This window comes from Natator depressus, chromosome 5, assembly GCF_965152275.1.
Source record: "Natator depressus isolate rNatDep1 chromosome 5, rNatDep2.hap1, whole genome shotgun sequence".
NCBI classification, from domain to species: domain Eukaryota; kingdom Metazoa; phylum Chordata; order Testudines; family Cheloniidae; genus Natator; species Natator depressus.
This window is the reverse complement of record NC_134238.1, coordinates 69,884,057-69,893,364: the sequence shown is the minus strand read 5'-3', so window position 1 is coordinate 69,893,364 and position 9,308 is coordinate 69,884,057. Positions and strand designations below refer to the sequence as shown.

Sequence of the window (9,308 nt, the reverse complement as noted above, 5' to 3'; positions counted from 1 at the left end):
GTGACCACTCTGTCCAGGCAGTCCTAGCCTGGTTGGTACACTGTCACAAGCCAGGCCTGAAGCGGTCTGAGTTGCAGCCTCACATGCTTTACAATTTATGTACACAATGCCATATGCCCCAGGAGCTTCAGGCAGGTCCTCGCAGTGGTGGTGGGATGTTTTCTGAGGCTCTCTCTGATTGAGCTCAGTGTCTAGAATCTGGCTTCTGGTAAGAAGGCTTTGGCCTGGACTGAGTAGAGGACCTCACCTGTGAACTGTATTCTTTGAATGTAGTGCTTGCTTCCTGAGCATTAATTGTACTAAGCAAGTATTCTTACCTACAGCCACTGTGTTTCAATGTTAGCACTGAGGATGTATGTATGTCACAAATAGACTTGTTTAATAACCAGATATGAAACAAACTTTTGGTCAGTCTCGCAATTAGGGCTCTCACAGCTGGGTGTAACTCCAGCTTTCATTGAGAAACCAGTCCCTAGGGGTGGAGTGCACGGGGTACTGAGAAGGACCAGGAACCCATGAGGAATGCAGATGGGGAAGGTACATACCGGTGTACCTTCAGGACTGCAGAGTTCAAACTGCTGACCAGAGCCGTCATGAGCATTGTGGGATACCTCCTGGAGGCCAATTAGGGCATCTCCACTGAGGCTGCGTTGTTCTAACTACATTGCAAAAAGCTCTGTGATGCTCATCGAGGTAGTTTTATTATGTCGGCATAGCAGGAGAGTTATATCAGTGGGAGGAGCATTTCAGTTTGTACACTTTCGCTGTTCTGTTGACAAAACTATGTAGTATAGACAAGGCCTGAGCCTCTGAGCAGAGTTCCTTTGCTGATCAAAGTTAAGGAAATGACATATTTGGAGATCATTTCTACTCAGCAGTAGATGGCCTGCTGACAGCCAGCAGGGGGCCTGCACTGTGTTCCAATGTTGCTTCCCTCAGAGGTAGCAACCCTTAAGGGCTAGGGGAGTATCAATAGTCTTGCTCGAAGAATCAAAGACCCAGGAATGAGAATTTTGAACAGATGGTATATCTGGAGAATTAATATAATCCCTAATATAATCCCCAAGTTTTCCACTGCATCCAATAATTACATCTTGCTTCACTAAGTTAGACTTGTCTAAGTCTTCCCTTGAGGCAAATTTGGAAATAAGACACACAGTTAACCATTACATATTTGCCTGATCAAGAATGGAATTTTTGATTTCATAGTATTTAGAAATGAGAATTAAGTCACTTGATGGTACAATGAAAGCATAAGTCTTTCAGCCTGAATAGCTGTAGAAATTCCAACCACTAACTTCCGCCTTGTGTATTTGGTTCTACTTTTAATAGGTGAAGGTATAGTTTACAGCCTATGATTGATGCTGAAAGACACACTGATCTACTACATTCAGGTAACACTTGAATGTGTATAAGTGCAATTAAGCTTTATAAGCAATGCAACTTGGAAAGTGAAGATTTTCAAATAGAACAGCTGAACAAACAATTTATATTTCCTCACACGATCAAAACCAAGGTACTTCCAGTCACTTCAAGTGTTAAAAAAGTTTCCCATATACTCTTGGCAATAACAACCACCATTTATTAGTTATTCTGGTTCAGTATTAATGGACTAACTTGATACTCACCCCAAATAAATACATGCTAGATGTACTATTAAATCAGGATCAATATTTTATTTCTTCAGTATAAGAACTGATTTTAGTTAACTGAGAAGGTGGTACTTAGAAAAATTCAACAAATGCAGCAATTAAAAATATATAGTCTTTATTTTTTAGTACACAAGACCATTCCCTCACCACTGGCACATATAGTTAAAAGCTACTTGAGTCTTCTTGTGAACACACTTGTAATACGTTACCATGATTTTAGGATTCACAAATTCCATGTTTTTAAAATTCATCTACCTGTATATTTCTTCCAGAACATTCTTCTGGTGGAAGAAATGCTGCTGAACTTGAGCTGGTTCTGTAGAAATGTTTACTGAAAAAAAAAATGTTGAATATCAGATGAGATATGTTTAAATTATTCTTTAGCAATCTGCAAGATCCTCTAGGGTGGTAGAAAATAGCTTAACAAGGTCAGGTTTTGTTTCAGCTTTGAAACAGTTAAGTCTCTGCAAAGGCATTTTCAAAGTATCTTCAGAGGTTAATTCCTAAACCAAATTCCCTGCTCCATTAAGCAGGACTTCGGATCCTATTTTAATTCCGAGCACTATTCTAAATTTAGTTACAATAGAAGCTGTCACAAAACTGTCCCTTATACAGCAGAATCATGGGAGAGATTAATTCCCAACATCAAATAATGCTGCAGAAGGACTTTTTCTATGCCTTTCTTGACACCACAAACATTAGTAACAAAAATGAATGGGCAACACAAAGGCAAGAAGGCTATATATTCTTAAAAAAGGCTTAGTTGTAAGGTATGCCAGTTGAACTAGCCTTAGTCAAGAAATATAAAAATGTTATACTGGAAGTTATAGGAAGAAAAGTACTCCTAAAAAAATTTTGTGCGTGTTATTTGTAGTGTTATTTAAATAGTTTAATGCAAATAAGAACAAGAGAACTAAAAAAATTCACTTCCAGCGGAAACTAGAAAAAGCTATTATGATTCACTTCTGGCTGCTGCAATTTAGCTTTGGGGCAATAGGCCAGACAACTGCCTGAAGTTTGATTAGCTTATGACATTGTGCACCAATATTCTGCAACTAATTTCAGTTTTAGAAGATACTTATGAACATTTAATAAGTAAAAATAAGTTAGATGATCCTTGGACACTGGAGCATTCTGCGTGACCTTACAAGCTAAGTAACCAATTAAGCATTACAAAAAAAAAAAAAAAATTCACAGAGTTAGAGTTCTGTAGAGTAAAAGTGTTCATCAAACTTTAAATAGACATGACAATCTGCTAGCAAATAATCAGTGTTTACGGAATAAGACTTAAAGGTACTACCCGTATACAAATGGAACCTTTCACTTTAACCAACGTAGACACTGAATTCAAAAGCACACACACATTTCTATCTTACCATAGTATACAAGGCCGTATGTACAGAAACTGTAGTCTTCTATTCATTCAGACTCATTTTCTCCACTGAACAGAAACAAATAAAAGTTAGTACAATGAACATGTACGTATTTTTCCAACCCCACCCATCACCACTTTCTTGGATTTTTTTGTTTATCAAAATTCTGGCAAGCTCCAAGAGATTAATTTGATGTCCATTATAATGGTAAGAAAAACAATACTGAAGGGAGGATATAGTGGGGGTGGGTGAGGTTGTGTGGCCCACAATGTGCAGGATGTCATACTACTACTAAAGGATCATGACAGTCTCTTCTGACCTTAAAGGCTGCTCATGCCTACCACTCAAACATCAACTTTTCTACAGAGATTCTGTCCTTGCAGAATTGAGAAGAGAAAAGGTACATAACCATCTCCCACAACAATTTCAGCAAGAGTTCTTGTATGCCTTTTCTGACACCACGTTCACTGTGAGAGATATGAATGGGTAACACAAAGGCAAATATTTAAATTTGTAAAGTGATCATTTCATTTCTCAGTGAAAAACCTAGCCTAACAGCATATAAACAAATGGTCACCTCCAAAAGACGAATTTAGAAGTAAATTTTTGAATTATATACAAATGTCAGGTATTCCATTAAAAATAATCATACCATTCAGGAACGGTCATACCAATTTCTCGTAAAGTGGTATTTGTCAACTAGGCAAAGTGCATCAATGGGCACTGTCTGCCTACATCTGAAAAACAGGAGAAAAAAAGATAAAATATAACAAATGTCTAAACAGATCAATTTAAAGTCAAACTAGTCTTGTATATAAGTAAATTTTGTCCTCAATGCCGCTAGCTTCATAGGGCTCTTCTGGCAGCCAGTGATTACGTAGAAGACTCAGCCACATTTCATACTAGCCTTAGGGAGGAGGCTGCTCTACAAAACGGAAGGATTTCTCCCTCCTCCAAATTGTGTGATTGCCCATGACTGACCATGCTGATTTAAAGGGTGCATTGTGCAGTGAAAAAAAACAGTCCAAAACCAGAGCATTTCAGGGAATGTGAGCTATGGATGCAAAAAACAGGGTGCAGAAAACCCAGTCTTCCAAAAGGCGTAGCCTTCACCTCTACAAAATTGGACAGATCTCCCAGTACCCCACCAAATCCCGGGTCGAGCACGTGCGATTTATCAGTCTACTCGTTGCTGTTCCCCAGGCAGCACGAGCACGCACAACCGAGACACCTAACGCGGCGAGGAAGGGCTTTTGGCTTGTGGCTTTCTTCACATCGCCTGCGTTAGTTACAAACCTGCACGTGCACCCCTCTCAAGCCAGGGAAAGCACGCGGAGCTGAGCAGCCATTGGGCCGGCAGCACGCACCAAAATCCACGCGGACCCGCCCGAGGATGGCCGCTGGGACCCGCGCCCCAGTCACACGAGCGGCGGCGGCTCCCCCCGCACGAGACAGGTCAGCGGCACCAGCCCGCCAGTCACGCCACTGCGACCCAACAGCTCCCCCGGGACACGCTTGGGCCTGCGGGGCCGGCCGTCTGAGGGGCCGGGCGGCCACAGCGCGGCCGGGCTGCGAGGGGCGCGAGCCCCCGAGCCGCTCCCCTTCCCTACCGGACCGAGCCCACCGGCCTCGCGCCAGGCCGGTCACGGGACACGGAGCCTCGGCTGGAGGGGGGCGCGCGCTGGACGCACAGGGCGCGGGGGCTCGTGCACGGTGCTAGGCGCCGCGAGGCCCAGCCAGATTCCCCCCAACCCGCAACACATGGCGCGTGAACCGCCTCTTCGCCCCGCCCCCCACTACAGACCCGGCTTCCCCGCCTCTGCTCGCGAACCCCGCGCCCCCTGCCCCGCGGCTCTGGCCGGGCCGGCTCACCAGGAGGCCGCTGCTGTTCCCAAACCGACCGGCCCGGCAGCCGAGTAGCAACCATCCGGCACCTCCAGACCCATCCCGCCTGAGAGAGAGAAAGAGAGACTCCACCCCCCGCTCCCAGCAGGCCCCAAGCCGGACAAACCACTCTGCCAGGAGGGGCGGCGTGTACCACCGCGAGAGGGGGCCCGACTGTACCAGCGCCTCCTACAGACAGGGAAGGAGGGGGAGAGGGAGGGGAGTGTACCACACCGGGAAGGGGGGCGGGGGTTGTAGTAAATACATTACTCCAGCCCCCTTGAGGGGCCGGGCAGGAGCTGGAGGGCGAAGGAAAATTCTTCCCTTGACCTCGCTGCTGGGTCTACGGGGGGGGGGACAACCTATGTCTGTGTCAGGTTTCAGAGCAGCAGCCGTGTTAGTCTGTAGTCGCAAAAAAGAAAAGGAGGACTTGGGGCACCTTAGAGACTAACAAGTGAGCTGTAGCTCACGAAAGCTTATGCTCAAATAAATGTGTTAGTCTCTAAGGTGCCACAAGTACTCCTTTTCTATGTCTGTGTGTCACAGGCAGGACATTTCTCTCACAGCCTGAGCAACGTAGCCAGGTGGAGCTAAGTTTTAGGTATAGACCAATGTGCTGAAATACAAACGCTCAATCCGTGCTCTTAAACCAATCACACTGTGAGGCTCAGGTGGGGTTTCACAGTCTGAGGGCTCCCCACTCAAGCTAGACGAACTTGAGAGGCGTTAATCTTAGGCCTTGTCTACACTGCCATTTTACAGCACTGCAATTGTCTTGCTAAGGGGTGTGAAAACACACTCCTGAGCGCTGCCAGGTTCAGCGCTGTAAAGTGGCAGTGTAGACAGTGCACCAGCGCTGGGAGCCACTCCCCTCTGGGGGGGGGGGGGTTTACAGTGCTGGGAGAGCTCTCTGCCAGCTCCGTGATGTGACTACACAAGCCACATGAAAGCGCTGCTTTAGGGTACGTCTACACTGGCAGAGTTATAGCGCAGTGAGTTACAGCACAGCTCAGAAAGCGCTGAAGGGAAAACGTTGTTGTGTGTTCACACTGTCAGCTGCCTCCGCAATAGCGTCTCACTTGCGGCGCTATTCGGAGCGGTGCACTGTGGGCAGCTATCCCACAGAGCACCTCATTCTCTTCTCCCGCTAAGACTTGTAGGAAGGTGGAGGGGGTCGCGTGGCATCCTGGGTCCTGTGCCAATGCCCCGTGATGCATTGCTTCGCATCCCAGCGATCCCTGTGCTTCTGGCCACATTTGATACCATCTTTCAACCGTTTGTGTACTGCACACCCTGCCTCTTCTGGCTGCAGGAATGGATCCCGAACTGCTGACCAGTATGCTGCTCGCTCTGACCAACATGTCACGAGCGGCAGTGGAGTTATTCCTTAAACTACAAAAGCAAGAGGAGTGCGACATTGATCTTGCCTTGCATAGTAGCTGCAACATGAGATTGCTTGTGGCATTCACGGAGGTGCTGATCACAGTGGAATGCCGCTTTTGGGCTCGGGAAACAAGCACTGAGTGGCGAGATCACATCGTGATGCACGTCTGGGATGACGAGTGTGGCTGCAGAACTTTCAGATGAGGAAAGCCACATTCCTGGGACTGTGTGATGAGCTCAGGGGTGAAAGTAAGTTAAAGGACTTACCGGTACGCTGGAGTCCTGAGCAGGGGACGTGGCCTCAGCAGGAAGAGGCATGGCCTGAACCGGAAGAGGCGGGGCCTTTAAATACCTGGGCCCTTTACATCAAGATTTAAAGGCCTTGGGGCTCTGGCTGCGGTAGCAGTGGCAGGGAGCCCCAGGCTCTTTAAATCACCACCGGAGCTACCAGATGCAGAGGCAGCTGGGAGCCCCAGGGCAATTTAAAGGGCCCAGGGCTTTGGCCACCGCTACCACAACAGAGCTCCACGCCCTTTAAATCGCCGGAGTCCTAGGGGCTCCCAGCTGCTGTCGCTACCCCTGGGGAGCCCCTGGCCCTTTAAATCACTGCCAGAGCCCTGCCGCCGCTACCCCAGGGCTCCAGCAGTGGGCTCAGGAGGCGATTTAAAGGGCCCGGGGCTCCGGCCGCTGCAGGGAGCCCCGGGCCCTTTAAATCGCCAGCCTGGGGAAGCCGGTCCAGTGCAGTACAGCATACCGGACTGGCTTACTTTCACCTCTGGATGAGCTCGCCCCAGCCCTGCGGTGCAAGGACAAGAATGAGAGCTGCCCTGCCATTGGAGAAGCACATGGCAATTGCACTATGGAAGCTGGCTACTCCAGACTGCTACCGATCAGTTGCTAACCAGTTCGGAATGGGAAGGTTGACTGTTGGACTTGTGTTGATGGAAGTCTGTAGGGCCATTAATTGCATCCTTCTCTGAAGGACCGTGACTCTGGGCAACGTGCGTGACATTGTGGATGGCTTTGCACAAATGAGCTTCCCTAACTGTGGAGTGGCAACAGATGGCACGCATATTCCAATTCTGGCACCAGACCACCTAGTACATTAATTGCAAGGGATATTTCTCAATGGTTCTCCAGGCGCTTGTGGATCACTGTGAGCGTTTCACAGACATTAACGCAGGCTGGTCTGGAAAGGTGCATGACGCACCCATCTTTCAGAACACTGGCCTGCTCAGGAAGCTGCAAGCAAGGACTTTCTTCCCGGACCAGAAGATCACTGCAGGGGAAGTCGAAATGCCCATTGTGATCCTGGGAGACCCCGCCTCTTAATGCCGTGGCTTATGAAGCCATACACAGGGCAACTTGACAGCAGAAACGAGTGGTTCAACAACAGGCTGAACAAGTGCAGAATGACTGAGTGTGTTTTTGGCCATTGAAAAGCCCACTGGCACTGCCTCTGTGGGAAGCTGGACCTGGCTAATGACAATATTCCTATTCTTATAGCCGTGTGTTGTACGCTCCACAATATTTGTGAAGGGAAGAATGAAAGCTTCACTTAGGGGTGGACCGCAGCGGCTCAGCGCCTGGAGGCTGAGTTTGAACAGCCAGAGACCAGGGCTATTAGAGGGGCACAGTGCAGGGCCATAAGGATCAGGGATGCCTTGAGGCAGCATTTTGAAGCTGAAACCCACTAATATTTGTTGCTATGCTTGGGAGTGCAGTGCTTGTAATGCTAGGAGGTGATTATGTCCAGGGTTCATATCCAACCTTCTCCTTTGGAGTACAGTGCGGCAGGTACTGTGCTTCGGCAGCGCCTAACTACAGAGGGATGGTGTTACAGGGCGCAGACTCACCGGTGGCGCCTCCTGCTGGTCATCTCAGGGAATTAGTGTTCCAGCCTCCAGAGCACCCTCTTCAGGCTGGTGTCTCGCCTTGCTGCTGGTTCCTGTGTCTCTCCCAGGACCCCATGCCCCTTTCACTGGGTGCTGCCCCCTGGCGGTGCCCCAGAGTTCTGGGTCTCCCCCTCCCAGGGGAACCCCCTCACCCACTATCCCTACCTCACCTCAGTTGTAGGCTCCTGCCAGTTACCATCTAGCCCCTGCGGCAGACTGCAGTATGAGCCACTCATCACAGGCAAGGTTAGATTTGGACCTGCTGCCTCTGTCTAACCTTGGGCTGTCCCCTGCAACCCCAGTACCTGTTGGGCCTAATGCTAGGCCGCAGCCTGGGGCTTTCCTGGCTGGAGTTCCCCAGGCCCTTCCCCAGCCCTCTCCAATCTGCTTAGGTCCCTGCAGCTAGGTTTCTCCCTCTCAGAAGCTAGAGAGAGTATCTCTTCTGTTCCTGGCTTCCCTGGCTTTTATAAGGCCCGCTGGGTCTCTTTGGGGTGTGGCCCCCAGCTACGGCTGCTCTGCCAATCAGCCCCAGCCCTCTCCCAGAGCTATCTTAAACCCTTCTGGGCCCAAGTGAGCGTTTACCTTCTACAGATGGGTGTTGAGTGCAGTGGGTCGTGGGAGTCTGCAGTACTGGACTGTGAGGGGGGAGGAGTGGAATGCTGTGGGTATAGACTGGAGCCAGGAGGTTGATAAAAGTGTGTTGGTGGTGTCTGCGGAGAGCATGGGAAAGAGTTTTGTGATAGCGGCTGCAGGGGAGGGCAGGCATGGAGCTGCTCGGTTTGAAGAGCTAGTATTGCCTGGAGCATGTCTGCTTGGTGCTCCATAACATTTAAGAGCTGCTCTGTGGCTTCATTCTGGCATGCTGCGTTCTCCTTTCAGTTCTTCTTCTTGCTGTCCCACCATTCCTTCAATTCCTGTTTTTTGGCTGCGGAGTGCATCATAACATCACACAGAAAGTCCTCCTGAGTTCTTGGTTGCTTTCTAATTCCACGCAGCCGTTCAGCCGCCGATAAAAAAGAGGGAGGCTGGGCTCCCAAGGTCATCTCTGTGAACTTTAAACACAACATTTTATAGAAGCAGTATTGTTTGCAACACAGAGAATACTGATTCAGTGATTTAAA

General features: G+C 48.8%; 1 long non-coding RNA gene and 2 other non-coding genes across 3 annotated transcripts; all 3 read right to left on the bottom strand.

Annotated features, from left to right (window-relative positions):
* Window positions 1-1,709: 1,709 nt before the first annotated feature.
* Window positions 1,710-5,018, bottom strand: LOC141987534 (uncharacterized). Its single transcript, XR_012639557.1, has 4 exons — window positions 4,898-5,018; window positions 3,678-3,762; window positions 3,029-3,093; window positions 1,710-1,983 (listed from the first exon to the last, which is right to left on the bottom strand). It is a non-coding gene; the product is annotated as an uncharacterized LOC141987534 (long non-coding RNA).
* LOC141988322 (small nucleolar RNA SNORA13) lies at window positions 2,251-2,384 on the bottom strand. The gene has a single exon (XR_012639743.1). It is a non-coding gene; the product is annotated as a small nucleolar RNA SNORA13 (small nucleolar RNA).
* On the bottom strand, window positions 3,395-3,525 carry LOC141988323 (small nucleolar RNA SNORA13). Its single transcript, XR_012639744.1, has one exon. It is a non-coding gene; the product is annotated as a small nucleolar RNA SNORA13 (small nucleolar RNA).
* Window positions 5,019-9,308: the final 4,290 nt, after the last annotated feature.